This window comes from Manis javanica, chromosome 1 (assembly GCF_040802235.1).
Source record: "Manis javanica isolate MJ-LG chromosome 1, MJ_LKY, whole genome shotgun sequence".
NCBI classification, from domain to species: Eukaryota; Metazoa; Chordata; class Mammalia; order Pholidota; family Manidae; genus Manis; species Manis javanica.
In genome coordinates, this window is record NC_133156.1 from 210,266,578 (window position 1) to 210,287,706 (window position 21,129).

At 35.8% G+C, this 21,129-nt stretch overlaps 1 long non-coding RNA gene across 5 annotated transcripts in view; it reads right to left on the reverse strand.

Annotated features, from left to right (window-relative positions):
* The window catches only part of LOC118970721 (uncharacterized), a 129,991-nt gene that overhangs the window by 27,690 nt on the left and 81,172 nt on the right, over window positions 1–21,129 (reverse strand). Inside the window, exons 4-6 of one of the 5 annotated variants that reach the window (XR_012121666.1) lie at window positions 19,879–19,978; window positions 12,607–12,704; window positions 8,446–10,882 (exon numbers count right to left, since the gene is read on the reverse strand). The exons of 1 other annotated variant lie outside the window; for it this stretch is intronic. This is a non-coding gene — a long non-coding RNA (uncharacterized lncRNA). Of the gene's footprint in view, window positions 1–8,445; window positions 10,883–12,606; window positions 12,705–19,878; window positions 19,979–21,129 lie in introns of those variants that run through there. 3 more of the 5 variants (XR_012121664.1, XR_012121659.1, XR_012121663.1) reach the window with 3 other exon arrangements.

Consider the following 21,129-nt stretch of genomic DNA (forward strand, 5'->3'; position numbering starts at 1 on the left):
CCATCCAAACTACATCAACTCAAATATGACCTCTCTTGTTTGGAACTTTCACTAAAGCGATATAGTGTCACCATACCCAATTCATCTGTGACTGCTAGAGAGGGCTATTTGTCTTTCTCCTATTTGCCAATTTCTTGGCCGTTTTTCCTAATTTTTGCCCAACTATTAAACGTGGGGTCCAGAATTTAGAATCTGACTTAGCCCTTCACTGGATTCTATGCACTCTTTCTTCATATTGTTTTTCAAAAACAAAAGTAAAAATCTCAAAAATATGCTACTTGAACAATAGATAATTATTTATTCTGAATTAAATGTTTATTCAATATGTATTTATAAATTACTTGTTATTCAGAAGTAATATTATATGTGGACATATAGTAGGCACCAAACTACAGAGTTACCCGTAAAGTTCTAATTTTCTCTGTCATTATATTGGAATTTATTGAACTGGATTCTGTGACTACAGAACACATACAGGATTTTCAAAAAGCTAGTGTCTTTTTGGCACATAAATCATTATTCCATTTTTTTTTATTATTTTGGAGGACACAGTGACAATGGCAATTATTTAGACCTCATGATGGAGTGATACAGAAGTCTCTGACAGTTTCATTGCCCAGTAGAGAGAGGCCACCTCATTCCCATCACACAGTTCCAGGATCCCAAGTGATGTCTTCTGCATTGCAGTACTGGGAAGCAGTCTGTTCTAAACATAAAATACATTAACCTGCCTTGGGAGCTTTGGCCACTCAGATCCCCAGACATCTCACCATGTAGATTTGTGTCACCTTTTCCTCACATGGTTATAAGCCACAGGATCAATGCAGCCTTTTTATCACTAACCTAAGGAGCACATATTCATAAAATTATGAAAATAACTATGGTAGTATATTTAAAATTGGTTTTAGACACGTTTAGGTATTCTTAAATAACTATGTTACTGAATAATGTATTTTTCAAAAATGTTCAACATTTCATGGACACTCTATATATATATGATATATATATATAAATTATGTATGTGTATGATTCATTGAGTTCTTATTATGTGCCCAGCTCTGTGAAAAGCTACTTACATACATTGTTTCATTTTCTCCCCATTGAAGCACTATAAAAAAAGGAGCTACTGAGGCACAGAAAGATTTAAAAACTTGCCCAAAGTCACACAATTGGTACAGAAGTCAGTATGCTATAAATTAAATGTGTCAGCAAAGATGGGTGCCATTTAGTGGGGGCTGCAGGAGAATTTCATCACTAGGTCTTATACCTTCATAAACATTTGACATTCAATTGCTGATAGTCCAGCATCTTATTCAGACAACATCCTGTGAATGGAATTCAGAAGCCTGTGCTCTAATGGGAGGTGGTATAAAACTCCCAAATTTCAAACACCAAAGACACCCTACCCTGACAATTAGCCACTTTATAATCAGGAACACAGTGTTCTAACAGGCAATTACAAATGATTTTGACATTTCAGTGGCTGTATATATTTCCCAATGTTATCAGGACCATAGTTGTATTAGGTAAATTCCCCATAACTTGCTTTCTCAATGTTTTATGGTGACAGGTGAAAGCAATCCCCATTCAAATTAAAATAAAACTAAAATATACAAATCCTAAATCACTTGTAAGGAGAACAGAGGTACTATTTTCAAAATTTTAGAAGTTACCTTAGTCTGTACACAGTACTGTTTTGCCAGGAAGGAATATATTATATGTAGTATTCACAGACCCTGCCAAGGAGAGATTGGAGAAAGAACACACTATGTGGCCTTCTGATTTTTATTACATTTGACATAACTTATGCCTCACTACATTGGAAGCATTGCTCAAGGTCCTTCAGAAACTGTAATTTCAGTTGAAATGGTTAAAGGGGTCTTTCCAAACCTCTGGGATGCCAAGTGTTCTAGATGAATGAGCATTTACTGGTCTGGATTCGCCATAAATGGCATTATTCCACCTACTTAGAGCTACCTCTTTTGGGTAACTTTCAGAGTTACCAAAAGTTTCTGACATAATTTAGACTGCAACAGGACTGTTCAGTAAAAATAATAAATCAGTATATGGTATTCCAGCAGAGAAAATTCTTTAGCTAAACAGGTCTGGAACCCAAAGTCTTTACCCTCAGTATAATAAGTCTCCATTTCTCTTCCTAAATGACAGTGTTATGTATTTGTATTCATATTTGAAATAAATACATTAAATAAACTAACCATTTTACCCTAACCAATGTAATTCTATTGTACCCTAAGTATTTCATATATTTGTATGTGCTCTGTTTTTTCTACAAATAGGAATGGGAGAGAATCTTAAAAAAATAGAATATGTTAGCACATCTCAAAGATATAATATGAGCATATATATATATATATATACACATATATATATTCACTAGTAAGAGAGAGTCTTAAAGTTTCAGAGGAGGATGAAAATATAAAGACTGCTTTCCAACAACCCATTTGACAGATGCATAAACTGAGGCCTGGTTTTTCAGAATATTTCTCCAAGGCCATAGAATTGAGTTTTGGCAATCACTGTGTCTTTAAGTGGCACTACCTGCTATGAATAAAGCAGTGGCAATCCTTACCAGACAATCTATTTTTAAATACTTCCCTTTGTCATTCAAACTGGAAGTGTTATAAGAATTCAAAGAAGGAGAGATTGGCATGGAGAAAGTGCAACTTGAAACTCCTGAAGCATAAGAATAATTTAAATGGAGAGAAATAAAGAATATGTGATATATACCCAGTGGAATATTATTCAGCCATAAAAAATGGAATGTTGCCATTTGTAACAACATGGATGGACCATGAGAGTATTACGCTAAGTGAAATAGGTCAGAGAAAGACAAATGCTGTTTGATTTCATTTATATGTGGTATATAAAAAACAAAACAAACTAACAGGACAAAAAATACCAAGTGCATACAGAGAACAGATTGGTGATTGCTAGGGTGCAGGGGATGGCAGAACTGTGTGAAATGGGTGAATGGGGTCAAAAGGTACAAACTTCCAGTTATAAAATCAGTAAGTCATTGAGATATAATGTACAGCATAGTGACTATTGTTATTAATAAATTATTGAATATTTGGAAGTTGCTAAGAGGATAATCTTAAAAGTCTTTATGACAAAGGAAAAAAATATGTAATTATATATGTTGATAGATAGTACCTAAACATATTGTGGTGATCACTTCATTGTGTATACAAATATCAAATCATTATGTTGTATATCTGATATTAATATAATGTTATATGCCAATTATACCTCAATACATTTTTTTTATTTCTTAAAGAGTACTTTTAGGTGGCTTATATATCACATCATTTTACTCAGTTCTCATTAATTTGTTTAGTCCTATAGAATAGGCATCATTACCCTCTTCCCACAGATGAGGAAACAAGTTCAGGGAGGCTGTTCTGCCTGAGGCCACATAGCAAGAAACAAAGTTGGAACTCAAAGACAGGTGTTACATGTTTCCAAGCCCAGTACTATTTTTTCTAACTCTAAACCTCTATACACATCAGAAAAGAAATATTAAAATTTTCTCCTGCTAGAATACAAAATTAATACACAGAAATCTGTCATATTCCTGTATACTAACAATAAACTAGCAAAAAGAGAAATCAGGAAAATAATTCTATTTACAGTTGCATCAAAAAGAGTAAAATACCTAGAAATAAACCTAACCAAGGAGGTGGAAGACCTGTACTCTAAAAACTATAGAACAGTCATGAGAGAAATTAAAGAAGAGACAAATAAATGGAAATCTATTCCATGCTCATGAATAGGAAAAATTAATATTGTCAAAATGGCCATTCAGCCCAAGGCAATTTACAGATTCAATGCAATCCCTCTCAAAATACCAACAGCATTTCTCAATGAACTACAGCAAATAATCCTAAAATTCATAGAGAACTACAAGTAGCCAAAACATTCCTGAGAAAGAATAATAAAGGAGGGGTATTTATGCTCCCTTACTTCAAACTATATTACAAAGCTACAGTAATCAAAACACTATGGTACTGGAACAAGAACACACCCACAGATCAATGGAACAGAGTGAAGAGTCCAACCTACTCATATATGTTCAATTAATATAAAATAAAGGAGCCATGAAGGTACAATGGGAAAAAGACAGTCTCTTAAATAACTGGTGTTGGGAAAACTGGACAGCTACATGCAAAAGAATGAAACTCGGTTGCTGTCTAACTCCATACATAAAAGTAAACTCTAAATGGATCAAAGACATAAATGTAACACATGAAATCATAAAACTCTAGAAGAAAACATAGACAAAAATGTCTTGTATATAAGCATGAACAATTTTTTCCTGGACACATCTCCTTGGGCAAGGGAAACAAAGTAAGAAATGAACATGTGGGACTACATCAAACTAAATAGCTTCTGTACAGCAAAGGACACTATCAGCAAAACGAAAAGCAACTTATAGTATGGTGGGATATATTCATAAGCATTTTATCCAACAAGGGGTTAACACTCAAAATATATAAAGAACTCATATTCCTTAACACCAAATAAAACAAATAACCTGATTAAAAAGAGGGTAGAGGACCTGAACAGATATTTTCCAAAGAAATACAGATGGCCAACAGGCACATGAAAAGATTCTCCACATTACTAATCATCAGAGAAATGCAAATGAAAACCACAATGATTATCACCCCACACCAGTCAGAATGGCCACTACCCAAAAGACAAAAAATGACAAGTGTTGGCTTGGATGTAGAGAAAAGGGAACCTTCTTACACTGTTGGTGTGAATGTAAATTGGTATACCCACTATGGAAAACAGTATGGAGTTTCCCACAAGAAGTAATAATAGAAATAGAAATACCATACATCCCAGGAATTTACCCAAAGAAAATAAAATCCCTGATTTGAAAAGATACAGACACCCCATTTTTATCACTGCATTATTTACAATAGCCAAGATATGGAAGCAACCTAGGTGTCCATCAGTAGATGAATGGATAAACAAGAGGTGGTACATATACACAATGGAATACTATTCAGCCATAAAAAGGAAATAAATCTTGCCATTTGCAACAACATGAATGGACCTAGAGGGTATCATGCTCAGTGAAATAAGCCAGGTGGAGAAAGACAAATACTGTTTCACTTATTTGTGGTATATAAAAACAAAACAGCAGCAGACTCATAGATACTGACAAGTAACTGGTGGTTACCATGTGGAAGGGGTTGGAGTGAGTGGGTGGAGATAGTAAGGGGGATGAAGGGCACAAAAATTCTCAATCGTAATATAAGTTGTCCAGCATGGAGAATATAACAATGATTCTGTAACATCTTCCTATGTTGACCGATAGTAACTGTTCTGGTGGTGGGGGAGGGTCAAGGATTTAATTATATGGTTACCTGTTGAACCACTGTGTTGTATACTTGAAACCAATATAAGATTGTATATTAACAATAATTCAATTTTAAAAAAAGTTTTCTCCTGCTACACATAAGGTACTCAGAGAGAGTTCTGGGGGTCCAGGCTGGTTGAGACAGACTTTGTTTAGGAGGAAAAATCAGAACAGAAACTATACAGATATACTAGCAGAGGTCAGTGGAGCTGAGCATACCAATAGAGCATCTGGGCTTGAGATGACCCATGGATACATTATGCAACAGAAAGGCTAGCAGCAAATGCCATGGGACCCCCAAACAGGGGGTTGCCAGCAAGAGATGTGTTCATAACTTTGGGGGATATTTAATATGAATCATTGAGATATTAAAATGAATATTTGTTTAAAGAAGAAAGTCTTAAGTGTGCTGATGTTCTTTGCATTAATGCTACTGCCATCTGCTAAACTGTGGATCAGGGGCTTGCAAGTACAGAATTGGTATGAGCTGACTGATCCAGTGGAGCATTTCATGTCCATGTGGCATTGGTGCTAAAAGAACTGGGACACCTCTGCAAACTAAATGTTGTCACTCTGTACCTTAAGAATTTCCATTCTGAGCTACATAAAACTGCAGAACCACAGATGGCAGAACTCTTTGCTAGCTGAGACACCCTTTTATTTCCATCATGTTAGGATTATGCATATGACGTAGCTCTCACTTTGATATTAAATTAAAAATTGAAATGTTCTTTATCTCGCAGTTTGTCTTTCAAGACCATGAGCATTAACATATCCTTTCATTTCTTCTTGACTGGGCTTACAACAGATCCTCAGACAGTGAAGTAGCTCTCCCTGATAAGGGTTCTCAGATTTGCCCTTTAAAAGGCTTTAAGTAAATTTCCTGTTCTCCTCATAAAGTGTTTCTAATGCTATTTTTTTATTCCTCTTCTGCTTCCAGAAATCTCCTACAGGACAATTCAGTTGAATTATTAGCTAAATTAATATATGTGTGTGAAATATATTAGTATTTGAGTGTGTGCCTACAGAAGTCTCTTTAATGTTGCAATTTTATCAAAAGGTTTCAGAAGCTTTTTGCACAGTTATAGCCTTCCAAGTGTGCTTCTTATAGAGGAAAATGTTTCTTTTATCATATTTTTCCGGTCTTTTACATTACTTCATAGTAGTAAAGTCCAAAATATTATATCAGTTTATTGGGTTTCAGAAATTAAAACAAAAGAAAACAAAAACCTACTACTTTGGATGTCATAAATGGAATCAGAGTATTTAGAAGAAATGGAAATTGGTTGAATTCCTACTTTGTGCACACACTTTTCTTCACCTTATGCAACTTAATTTTCTTATGAATCTTGTAGGTTTTTTAAGGTTTTATCTTAACAATGAGAATTTACTGTGAGCTCAGAGAATTGAAGTGTTTTTTTCCCAACTTAACAATGAGAATTTACTGTGAGCTCAGAGAATTGAAGTGTTTTTTTCCCAACTAATAAATGCCAGATATGGAATTCAAACTCACATGTATCTAATCCCAAGATTCCATGCTGATGTTCAAAATTCAGGTATGATCCCTCTCCCCTATACATGGCAGGGAACTCTTTGTTCTGTTTTTTTCCCCATAATTTTTAAAACCACTTTATTGAGGTATGATTGACTTTAAAAAGTTGTACATATTAAATGTGCACAATTTTAAATATCTCCCAATGATAGGTCCTAGTAGTAGAAAGGTATCTGCTTTATAATGAATTATAACATGTCAATGATATTTAACACCTTTGATTAAATGATCTCTATGGTATATAGACATAATATTTATGAATCAAATCTGGGTTAATAAAATACTGCTCCACCACTATTGGTATAACTTCAGGATACTTTATTTTACCTTCAGTTTTCTCTTCCATACTGACTTTAAGTACCAATAATAATAATCTCTACTCCACAGAGATTCATGGTTAAATAAAGTGAGACATAAAATGTTAGTGCAGATTCTGTAGAGGAAGAAACAAGTGTGGATACTTATATAGGTAAGAGATCAGGATATTAAAATCACTTTCATCTGCATAATAGGAAATGAGTTCATTTGCTGAGAATGAAGACCTAGATTACTGAAGAATTAGTGAGTTACTGGAGATCAGCAGAAGTCTGAATAAAATTGGGTTTTTCTTCTTTTTATCCTTATAATTAAACCTATATTAACATAAGAAACAAAAATAAATTTGAAAATCCTTTTAACAAACAAATAGGAAACAGCTATGGTAACAATATTATCTGTCAAAATTAATCCAAATCCAGGAAGTCCATATAATCAGAAGTCTAAAACCTATCTCCAGGTCTCAAACAGGGTGCTCTATTTCTCCGAATTAATGATACCATCTGAAAGGACCAGTGATTCATTTCTTACAGTGATGAGGGCTGGGTGTGAGGCTGGCCAGGAGAAAAGTAACTTAGGAATTTGGTTCAACAGCACAGAGCAGCAGAGAAATGAAACCAGGCATGTCCCATTTATGTCTCTGACCATGATTTCTAATGTGAGAAATATCCTGCAAATGAGGCAGCATAGGAGAGGAAAGCAAAAATCACCTTGTATCTGCTAGCAAAATTTGAGCAAAGTGGGGTGTCTTCTAGGGTATGGGATAAGCAAAGGGACCTACGTTTCACTCTATATACATTTGTACTTCTAGAAAAACAATTGTTTTACCCTTTATATGTCATATATATAAAGGAAAATGATTCAAAATAAAAATGTCAAGAATAAATTCTTTTTAAAATCTATTTTTATTAAGACATCATTGACATACACTCTTATGAAGGTTTCACATTAAAAACATTGTGGTTACTACATTCACCCACATTATCCAGTCTCCCCCCACACCCATTGCAGTCACTGTCCATCAGCATAGCAAGATGCCACAGAGTCACTACTTGTCTTCTCTGTGCTACACTGTCTTCCCCATGATCCCTCCCACACACCATGTGTGCCAATCAGAATACCCCTCCATTCCCTTCTCCCTCCCTCCCCAACCATTCTCCCCCACCCCCCCTCTTTAATAACTGCTAGTCCCTTGGAGTCTCTGAGTCTGCTGCTGTTTTGTTCCTTTAGTTTTGCTTCATTGTTATATTCCACAAATGAGGGAAATCATTTGGTACTTGTCTTTCTCCATCTGGCTCATTTCACTGAGCATAATACCCTCTAGCTCCATCCATGTTGTTGCAAATGGTAGGATTTGTTTTCTTCATATGGCTGAATAATATTTCATTGTGTATATGTACAATCTCTTCTTTAACCATTCATCTACTTACGGACACTTAGGTTGCTTCCATATCTTGGCTATTGTTAACAGTGCTACAATAAACATAGGGGTGCATATGTCTTTTTGAATCTGAGAACTTGTATTCTTTGGGTAAATTCCTAGGAGTGGAATTTCTGGGTCAAATGTTATTTCTATTTTTAGTTTCTTGAGGGACCTCCATATTGCTTTCCACAATGTAAATGGGAATTTACATGCCCACCAGCAGTGTAAGAGGGTTCTCCTTTCTCCGCATCCTTGCCAGCATTTGTTGTTGCTTGTCTTCTGGATGTTGGCCATCCTAACTGGTATGAGGTGATATTTCATTGTGGTCTTACTTTTCATTTCTCTGATGATTAGTGATGTGGAGCATCTTTTCATGTGCCTGTTGGCCATCTGAATTTCTTCTTTGGAGAAGTGTCTCTTCAGATCATCCAACCATTTTTCAGTAGGGTTATTTGCTTTTTGAGTGTTGAGGCATGTGAGTTCTTTATATATTTTGGATGTTAACCCCTTGTCAGATATGTCATTTATGAACATATTTTCCCTTACTGTAGGATGCCTTTTTGTTCTACTCATGGTGTCCTTTGCTGTACAGAAGGTATTTAGTTTGATGTAGTCCCATGAGTTCATTTTTGCTTTTGTTACCCTTGCCTGAGCAGATGTGTTCAGGAAAAAGTTGCTCATGTTTATATTCAAAAGATTTTTGCCTATGTTTTTTTCTAAGAGTTTTATGGTTTCATGACTTGCTTCCAGGTCTTTGATCAATTTCAAGTTTACTTTTGTGTATGGGGTTAGGCAATAATCCAGTTTCATTCTCTGATATGTAGCTGTCCAGTTTTGCCAACACCAGTTGTTGAAGAGGCTGGGTTTGGGAGTATTCCCTCCTCTTCTACTTTTTGGAAAACTTTAAGGAGGATGGGTATTAGGTCTTCACTAAATGTTTGATAAAATTCAGCAGTAAAGCCATGTGGTGCAGGAGTTTTGTCCTTAGGTAGTTTTGTGATTACCAATTCAATTTCATTGGTGGTAATTGGGTCTGTTCAGATTTTCTGTTTCTTCTTGGGTCGGCCTTGGAAGGTTGTATTTTTCTAGGAAGTTGCCCGTTTCTTCTAGGTTATCCAATTTATTAGCATATAATTTTTCATAGTATTCTCTAATAATTCTTTGTATTTCTGTGATGTCTGTAGTGATTATTTCTTTCTCATTTCTAATTCTGCTTAGTTGTGTAGATTCTCTTTTTTTCTTAATAAGTCTGGCTAAGGGTTTATCTATTTTGTTTATTTTCTCAAAGAACCAGCCCCTGCTTTCATTGATTCTTCCTATTGTTTTATTCTTCTCGATTTTATTTATTTATTTCCTGATCTTTATTATGTCCAACTTAACAATTATTTCTTTTATGGATCATGCTTTTGGTGTATACCCCAAAATCCATCACTATATTCAAAGTTATCTAGGTTTTCAGGGTTTTTTTGGTTTTTTGTTTTATTTTGTTTTGTATTTCAGAAAATATCTGGAAAGAGTTCCCCTGTCTTAAAATTAATGTAGTGACTTGGTTCCCTTGGGAAAATTATTGATGACGAAATGAAAGTCTCATATTTACATACTATCATTTCTCTTGATGGAAAAAATTAGTGCTTGTTCAAGTATTTGAAGTAAACTTTCACTTCAGTTGTACTCACTTCTTAAAAGTGTATCTTATCTTCTTTTCACCAGGTATCTGTCTCTGTGATGTGTATGTATTACTTAAACTTCTTTTTCTAATTGCTCCCATTAAATAGGGTACTGTTTTGAAAAGACAATTAACATTTAAAGCAATAGAGGTAAAACCAAAATAAATTGTACAAGTCAGAGAAGGCATGAAAAAAGGAGGCAAAAATATCGATTGCAATAAAATGTCAATTCTGTAAAAGAAGAAAAAAACAAGCAAGGCATACATTATTTGAAAGCAATTGGTGTTATTAGGAAGTATGGTGATCATTATTTTTGGGACGCACAATCATGAATATTCTGACCATTGTTTATTACAAACATACTTGTAGCCTCTGTTTCTGGTGCCACAGTTTGAATGAACTGTGGCAGGGCATCGGGGCAGAGGGAAGTTCAGATGATACAGCAACAGTTTGAGAGAGAAGTCCATGGGTGCCACAGATAGTAAAGGACTATTGCCAAAGGCGGTGTTACGGAGGGATGCCTATGGAGAGAACTGTAGAGAAGACACACAGGTGAAGGATGGAGGCAGATTAAAAGGAAAAAGTACTATAACTTCTGAGAGGAGAGCAGGTTGGCTGGCAGCCTCGGTCACTCTGGGCAGCAGGGTTGATTTGGCTCATGTGCATAAGAAGCCCTCCCTCTCCCCACTCTGCGGTGCCTCAGTCTCATCAGAAGGGAGCCATTCTTGCAGTAGGGACCCATTTTCTTTATGTTCCTCTCAACTCATTTTCCCTTTCCTTGGCTTTCCATTGTTATCTTCAATTTTCATTCCTGAAGGTCATGACAGGATTTCTGAAGGATACTTTTTGGTATAAATGCACCAAGGGACATTCAGAATAAGAAACTACTGATCTTTGGCAATACTCTGACACACAGCTGGTTATTACTATATAAGGTATTATGTCACTTAAAATCTGTTGCTAGAAAGCAGTCAATGTTATAGGAGTAAACGTGGAAATAAGGCACCACATGGAGCTTCAAAGGCCATAGGAGATCTTAGCCTTTATAATGATCATAAGAAACACTTATGCTGTGTTTACAGTAGGCCAGAATATTGTTCCAAATGCTTTACACATAATAATTCATGTAGTTCTCACATAGTAGATACCATTTTGCTCAGTTTACAAGCGAGGAGAGTCTACATTATTGTCTTATCCTAGAGACCATGAAACTCACAGGATGGAAGATCTTGCTTATCAGGAAGCAAAGAGCACAAATTGCTTCACAAGGACAGCACTAGAGCGCAAGGCAGAGTTTTTACATAAGATAAAACATAACTTTCAACAGCAGATATGCATGTTTGAAAGTCAAAGTAGGTCCATTTGATCTTGTATGTGAATTACCTAGTCATATTTATAAAAGTAATTTCAGCTTTAAAATTTCAGCTTTTTAAAAAACCCTACATTTTTTCCACCCCCCGTGTATTTTCAGACCAAACTGTTAACTAGATTTTGGTCAACAGAAGTTTGTCACCACTGTGGGTGGTCCCATGACATAATGATGGTGTTTGGAGTCATAAGATATGAAACATTCCTACTTTTCTATTTTACATGTTCCTATTAAAGGTATGCATTTTGGGGAAATATTTCATCAAAAGCTTAAGGTTGGGTGTGATGGAGATATCATTAAATGATAAAATCTGTAGAACAGAACATTATCCCAATATAACGTTCAGCTCTCCTGCTGGAGCACAGAAGAGGGCACCAAGCGGAAGTGCTGATTTCCAAGCAGGAGACATTTGTTCGGTGACAATGTCTTATTACAATTAATTTGCTTTTAGTATACAAACGACGAATGCAGGAGTAATTGCAGCTCCTGTGGATTAGGAAACATTGTTCTCCTGGTTCCTTTCTTCAAGGCCAGTACAAATCACAGTTGGCAGCTGCTTGCTGCACTGCTTAATATTGCCTTCTGTCTACAGTGTGTGTGTTCTGATCTTTTTCCCATTATTATTTTTTAGCAATGATTTTTCCTATTCTCCTTCTCACATCCTCTTTCTTGGTTTCCCTATCGCTCTTGCCTTGTTATTCTTCTACTGATTTTTAACTTTATCTCGGATAGATTAGGAAATGATTTCCAAACCTGACTATACATCAGAAATATAGAATGTCTGACTAAAAGTATTTCTGGGCCCCACCCAAGGGTTCTGACTCAGGAAGGCTTTTCTGGGCCATGAAAATCAATACCTTAAAGTCTATATTTTTAAAAGATTCCTACCTGATAATCATTTGCATTCAAATTTGAAGATCCTTGGTTGGTATCTTTTCAATTACTCCAGTCAGCCTTCAGCTGGTTACTTCAAAGCAAAAGAACCCCTAAAATGCAACATCAATGCATCATCAGCTTCAGAACAAATGCTTTCACACAGAGGTCTGAGGCTACCTGCTCCCTGAACCCCCAAATAGCATGTAAGCTCAGATAGATTACATGTTGAGTGTTTTTCTGGTTCCCTACTGTTTTGATGAATGAAATATTAATCAGGCAGTGAGCTTCCTGCCCAAAGAGGCCATTTTCAAAAAAGTGGACTATGATTGCAGAGCTTTCACTTCGAATCCAGTAGTCAGAATTGAAACCTTTCTAGATGAGGAAGCAGCCAGCTTCTTTCTCTGAAGGTCGTGCATTTTCAGTCTTAGTTTCATGCATAGTTAAAAGAGATACTGCCTCGCCGCTCTCTCTCCCGTGCATTTTCCAAAGTACGTGGCAGACATCTGATCAGCATGGAGAGGCTTCGCTTACTATTATCAGGCTGGTTCTTGGGTGAGTACATGTGGAACTCAAGCCTAAAAAAAGCACACAGGCCTTACAGACAGGGTATGCTGCACCTGCAGTCGTGAATTATTGAATGACTGAGAACGTTGTGACCACAGACAGCATCAACCCTTTAGAAAATTATAGCATTATGATTCATGGTGGAAATACATTATTTATGGGAAAATGTAAGGATGTTTTGGAAAGTATCTTAATTATACAGCTTTCAGGGCAGTTGAAAATTATCATATGATCTTTCTAGACAAGAGGAAATGCAAATACAGATTTGTATTACTCAAGGAATATCTACTTATTTAAATTTTATAGGTGTGATAGAATTTGTTAACATATTCTAAAACCCCATGAGCTAAGTCAACATTATTTCTTCTGTGTACTGTTAGGATAGCAAATTACCTCACCTTTACTATTTAGCTATGATAATTGTAACATATATGGCAATGGTGTCTTTCCAGGTACTGAATGCATATCTTTCTCAAAATAAATATAATTTTATCTCTTTTCTTATTATAAAAATATGTGGTCATATTTATAGGTAATATAGAGGAAAATAAGCCCATCAAAATTCATCTCCTAGAGATGCCCACATCTTGTACAATCACATTTTAAAAGACAGACTACTCTGTTGTAATTGTGAAGAGTTTTGTTGCAGGGTTACTTTTGTGCTACCTTAAATAACCTGTTAAATTTTTAAAATATGATATTAAACTGACAAATGATTAAGTTTCTATTTCTGTATATACCATTCCAGACATTTCCTATGTGCACACACATACACACGCACAGGATTGGACTGTTTTGACTATCTCAATAAATGTTTTTCATGAAAGAGTAATATGGATAATGATATGGGTTTTATTAGCAAATAGATATGCATAATCTTTCCTATTATTGTTCATAATAAATACAGAGCATTTCTTCATATCGTTGTCCTACAGTTTCTTAGCATGTCTCCTACTGTTGAACATTTAAAATACTTCTAAAATTGTTGCTGTCAAAAAAAAAATGTGCCGATAAGCTGATCATATGTTACCTTTGCATACCTGTATGCTTATTTCCTCAATATAATTTCCAAAAGGAAACTGCTGGCCCAAATTTTAGTTTCTGAAACTTGCCCAACAGACATCAAGCCTAACCTTCAAACATATACTGTGGATCCCCATGTTACACAATAAAAAAATAAAGAGAATTAACCTGCTCAAGATCACACAGTCATTATAAAGGTTGAAGTCTGGATTCAAATAAGCATTAGTCAAGGTGGTTGCTGATCTCATCTAACAAGTGCATAAAAATTTTATTGAACTCAAATTGACTCTTGAAGTTAACTTTATCAAGAAGCTAACTCCAAGTCCTCCTGCCCATTGAGATAATCATTGCCAAATAGTGAATCCTGAGACTCCATGCCACACGTAGGGGGAAGCCCAGAGCTCTTAACAAGACAATGAGGCATAAGAAGCATCCTACATTCTTCCGATTATCTCTCGTTCCATTTTTTACCTCTGCAGAACTCTTGCTTCGACTCTTACAATAGCTACACTTTTTTGACACCTGTTGTAACCAGGACTGGACCTCCCTTCCCACTCCCCAAATCCTCATTGATTCAAGATTGTTACATGTGACACAGTTTACCAGAGACAGGGCAGTAGCATGTGGGAAGGACAGAATGGCTAAAACAACACATAATTTTAAGATTAAATATTATCCAGCTCTTATTTTAAAGCTCCTTTGCTCTGACCGCTCTGAGATGTCCTACTGTCCATCTTCTCCCATGAACTACACCCTGGGATGCAGTCAGCTTCTCCCCAGTATTTCTCTCCCCTGACTGAGAATTAGAATTGCTGTGGAGGTTTTATAAATATGTTGTCCAGATGTAGTGACATATGTCACTGCATTGCACTTACCATGGTGATCACTTTGTAATGTATATAAATGTCCAATCACTGTGTTGTACACTGGAAAATGTATTATCTCAACTATACTTCAATAAGAAAAAGAAAAAGTTGTTGTCCTGCCCACCCACACCAACTAAATTAGAATTTCTGGGGAGTGGAACCAAGAAATTAGTATTTTCTGAAAATTCTTTGTTAATTCTAATGTACAGCCAGGTTGAAAATTGCTGTTTTAGCCCTTCATCCAATCCTCCTCTTTCCAGTTCCTCCAATTCTTTGGCCTACCAGCCAAAATCTGAAAACTGTTATTTCTTGCTTTTGCAGAGCAAGTTTTTTCTTTATTTGTATAATTCTTTTTTTTTTCCCTGAACAATGCCCTAAGGCATTACCTCTTTATACTGAAAAAGGTGATTTCTTAAATAAAAGTGAACTGAAGTTCCCTCCTTTGGGAAAATCTGCCATTCTTCAAAGGCAACTGGGTCAAGTATCAGTCACTCTCAAACTATGGAGGTCTTTCCTTTTCTCGTTCATCTCTGTAATAATTTTCAACATATTTAGTGACGAATAGGCATATTCTCCCTCAAGGAGATCCCATCATCTTTGTGGCATCAATCAAAAAAAAAAAGACCTATTAAAGTTGAAAAAGCTCAAATGATCAGTCAGAGAATCCTCCAGTGACAGCCATAAAGCTGCGGTCTCTGACTTAATCACAGCACTTAAGGGAAAATGGTTGAGAAACAGGACATGGTCATTGGATCAATGCATGCCTTCCGTCATAACATGCATTATGCCAGACACCCAAACTGTAAATACTTACCCCTCTACATGCATTGCTGACCAAGTGCCTACAGTACATTCCCCAAAGATGCCATGCATTTATCATTTTACTCCAAATTTTTTGACATTAAGGAAAAGAGTAAAATTTCAAATTATGTTACTTTAAAATATACCAAACTCATAATTAAATAAACATGTTTCATATTACAAACTATGTGTGCTTAAGGGTTAAGCAAAATGTTTTCGAGTCATTCTTAACTTAATTTGTAATGTCATTCTACAGTGCCAGGACATGACCTTGGAAACAAGTTTCATGAGGCACTTTTATACAATAATGAACCTTTTATAGAACAGTGATGCTTTGGAACCCAGACAGGAGCAGCCATCCCTGACAGACAGATCGGGTGGATTGTTTCCGTTGTTTTCATGGTGACATCTGCCTGCTTAGCCTGAAAACAGGGTCCAGTGGAGAAAACAGCAGGAAGTTCAAAACTGGCTCCTTTCAAGTGGAATATGTATATATTCACATGTATATGAAACAAATTGAGTGGTTAAGGGCCTTCCCCAAAACTGTGTTCATTCTCAAAAACCCACACGTTTGAGGACTGGTCTGCTTCAGAGTGGATTCTATTAAATTTGAATGGAAACATACACTGGCCATTCTTGTCTCTTGACTTTTTTCTTCCATTTCCCTTCCCATTATAAAAATACCCTCTTGTAAGTTCCTGGGTTTTTCTCTGTAGAAAATAACAGTATCTGGAGACTTCAACCAGCATGTTGAGCGTCCAACAACTGTCACACCTGCCAACAGGAGTTGAGTCCTTCTGTGTCACCCACGTAGAGTGACAGTTCGCTTTGGTGTGAGACCCTAAGGCTGTTTGCTTCTTCCAGTCATTTCACATACTGTCCTCTGTTCGTGTGCAGAAGAAGTTCATTTCATCTTTCACAGTAACATTTCAAAAAATACACTGCAGTATCTGTTGTATTATAATTATATGTAACTGGCTGAATTACAGGGTGGTGGTTCTGTTACCTTCAATAACCTATTACATTTTTTAAAAGGAGAAGGATATAAAACTGTCAGAAATAATCAGTTGAAAAGCTGAGCTCTAATGGAAGAGCATAAGGTAAAAATTCTTACCTAACACATCTAAATAAGTCCTTCTTAATAAATTGTTGATGGTTATTTGAGTTTATTAGCTGCTTCTATTTTATATGCTCATACACAAATGAAGTCTTGGCATTGTACAATTTTAGAAGTATCTTTTTAAAAAAGATACCTCACAGATGAGAGAAGTAGGACATATTTCTTAGTATCTTGCTTTCCATCAATGAACACAAGTTAAGTTTTTTTAATTACTTCTCCTTTATGTTCAAAGACATCGTTATTTCTATGATATGATCAAAGATATTTGTATAAGAAAAAAATTTTCTGAACCATTTTTCCTCCTTTACACTTTCAATATTCATTGTCAATATTCCAGAAAATAAAAAAGGAATTCAGAAATAATTAAAATAGATACTAAGGAGCAGATGTAAAAACAAGTTACTTACAACATAAATAAAATCAGTTCTCAGATAATCTAACTATCCAAGGAATTATTCTCATTATCCATTTTTCTTCCTTAGAATTCCATCCCTAAAATGGTGACAGTGTTGAAGAAGATAGCATTCTCACATATAGAAAGACCACTCTTCTATCAAAGACATATATGTAGGCCTCTGTTTTTTAAGACTATTTTTTGGAGGTGTTTAAAGTTCACAACAAAATTGAATAGAAGGTACAGAAGTTTGCAATACACCCCCAGACTCCACACATATCTAGTCTCCCAATTAGTAGCATCAATCACCAGAAAGCTGCATTGTAACCAAATAAGAATGTCTACTGACACATCATAACACTCAAGGTCCACAGTTTACATCATGGTTTCTCTTATATGGTTGCTCATTCTATGGGTTTGGACAAATGTATAAAATTATCCATCATTTAATATTATACAAAATATTTTCATTGCCCTAGAAGTTCTCTGAACTCTGCCTAGTTATTCCTACCCCAACCCCGACCATCACCACCTGGCAACCACAGATCATTTTAATGTCTTCCTAGGTTTGCCTTTTCCAGAATTTCAAATAGTTGGAATCATATGTATCAAGACTTTCCAGATTGGCTCTTTCACTTAGTAATGTGAGTCTTAGATACCTCCATATATTTTCATTGATTGATGGCTCATTCCTTTTTAGCACTGAATAATAATCTATAGTGTAGATGTACTAGTTTATTTATCTTTACCTGCTGAAGGACTGTTGGTTGATTCCAAGTTTTGGAAATTATGAATGAAGCTCCTACGTGCACCTCTATGTCCACATTTTTGTGTGGATCTAAGTTTTCACCTCCTTTTGGTAAATATCAAGGAACACAATTGTTGGATCGTATGGTAAGATATGTTTAGTTTTGTGGGAAGCCATCAGTTTTTCAAAGAGTCTATACCATTTTGCATCCCCAGCAGTGAATGGGAGTCCTGTTGCTTCCTTGCCTGTATTTAGTAACAGAATTCCAGATTTGGGCCATTCATTAGGTATTGATGTAGATTTGATTCATCTCCTTACTATGCCCCAAATTAACTAATGGGTCTTTTTATAAGTAAATGAAGTTGAAATTCTCAGAACTCTAAGAGTAAGACGTGAGTTAAAAAGATCTTTCAGTAAAATCCCTTTATTTACACTCAATATAAAATTAAATAATTATCAGAAACTATACATCCATGTTTCTCAGTTCTTTGTACAGGAGCTTATTCTCTACCTTAATTTCTCTCAGTAGCTTCTTTTTCAATTACTTTATTCACATGACCAAAACTGGAAATACCTCCTGTTTTTATGGGGCACAGATAGAAGTGTGTCCACAATTAAGGTCTTTGAGCACAGCCTTTCTTCTTTGAGGTCTATCTTCATTTTTGATATGCAAAGCAGCTAACAATGAAGATAAAGAATTATTTCTTTTCTATTCTCATTTGGGCTAGTAACAGATAAATACATAGTAGATACTAAAGTGAAGAGATACAATCTAAGGATTACCATGTACTTATTTTATTGCTTCATCATAAATCACATTACTTTTTTTGTGGAATTAGAATGTCCTATACCTTGTACCAAACTCTCTTCGTGAGTCTTATCAAGCTCCTATGTTCCTAAATGACTGAAGCATTATCTACTGACAGATTGCCTGGCATGCCCCGGAGCTGCTGCGGGAATGTCTGAATGTCTCCTAACTTTGGGCATGCCTCTGCTTGAATGCCAGTCAAGTTCTAACAGCAGTGGGAAGAGAACAAAAGAGGATGGAATTGAGTACCCTTTGTGGACAAAAAAAGGGATGAAAGAGTAAGCAGACGCTTGTACCAGAATCCTTTCAGAGTGTAATATTACTTTAACAGGAAAATAGAATAAATGCGACCTGTAGACTCAACCTGAACATTTAGGTTATTTAAATATTACTTTTGTCTTTCTAAAGAAACGTATCTTAAATGATCAGTGGTATTTATAATGTGTGTCAAATTCCTCCCAGGATAATTTAAATTAACAAAAAGCAATAAAACTAAAACAGGTTCCTTTCCTTTGCACATATTCGAGACAGTTCCATTTTTTAGTGACAAATTTTCATTTGGAAATTAATTCAAATGAAATAGTTTTGAGAATGTCTGAGATGCAGATTTCCTTCCTCCTCCGCCTTCCGCTCTCTCCCTTCTCTGTATGTCCTTTTCCCACCACTTCTCTGCACGCTCTCCTAACAAACACTCCTAAGCTCCCGGAAGAGAATCTAGCAGGCACACAAAAGGAGTGCCGGATGTAGCCACAGCCGCTCAGAGGTGCACACACATTGGAAAAGCTCACATGTCCGGCTAGAGAGAAACCCAAAGTTAAGGAATCATTCCCACTGATCCTGTCCAGACACAACTAGCATTTTTAGAGGTAATGCTGTATTTTTATAAAAGTGGAAAATACAGTTTATCAGTTGTTGGACATAGTTTTTATTATTTTGGTAGTGATACTCATTTGCCCTTACCTGATAAATCTGCCTACATTTCCATGTGTAAAATCAAGTTTGAATGAGTGCCAAATGCAGTTCTCAAGCATTCATTTTCCCAAACTGCAGCTTCCTGATGCTACAGAGGGCAGAAACATAAATAGCCAAGAGATAAAATGTGGCTGATAAGAAGACAGTCCATGGAAAATTTCCTGTAGTCATAATGTTTTTACTTCTCATCCTTTAATAAAGAGCTTGCTTTCTGTGCTTAGACTAGGGAAACGGGCCAAAGAAGAAGGGTGATAATTTACTTCACTCTTATCAGTTCTTTTGATACCCCCTTTTCCTTAGCTCCAAAAATACTGCAGCTCAAAGTAGCAACATGTTTATCACTATAGTAGCAGCATCAGAAAATAAAATGAAACAAGAAAACCAACAGACAATAAGCAATTAGATAGATGATAGATATAGATAGATGGATATAGATAGATGATAGATAGATAGATAGATAGATAGATAGATAGATAGATAGATAGATGATAGATAGATGATAGATGGAAACAGATATATGTAGAGACAGAGAAAGAGAGTGTCAGCTTCATACTCCTGGACAAATTCTCTTCTAAGGGCCCCTGAATCAGATACCTTCATATAAAGAGTCCATATAAATATAATGTCAACAGTAACAGCTAACAAGTATTGAGAATTTGAAACATCTTAACTTCATACCAGTCCAGGCCTATTACTTAGTGGCTCTCCGCCTCTTTCTGACCTGAGAACAGGGGAGGGATCTGGGAAGTTGCTCAGGCAAGTTCCTTTTGGATCTTCCCTAAAGTGTCTCTCTACCAACTTCAAACCTCATGCTCCTTAATTAGGGAACACGTCCTTTGCCTCATTTCTATATCAGTGTGAATTATGTGGTTTCCTTGGGTCCCACCCAGAGTGGGAGGACACTCTTCATCTTCTATTATCAATGTAGAATTCTTAATCAGAGTAGAAAAGAAGGGACAGATTTAAGTGAGACTTTTGAGGTTAAAAAAAGGTTAATCAAACTTGACCCTTCAACCGTGGGATATTAGAGGGAAGGAAATCAATACTGAATCAAATATTTTGTCTTAATACATAAATGCTTGTGTGGAAGTTGATAATATATGCATTTTGCTTTCACAATGATTTCAGTTACTATTGGTCCATTGCAAAACTCTTTAAGTAGCCAAAATACATTTGATTTAGTCTAAAGTAGCCATCATTGGATAGTATTGCTATATGCAAAAAAGATTATTTAGTTAT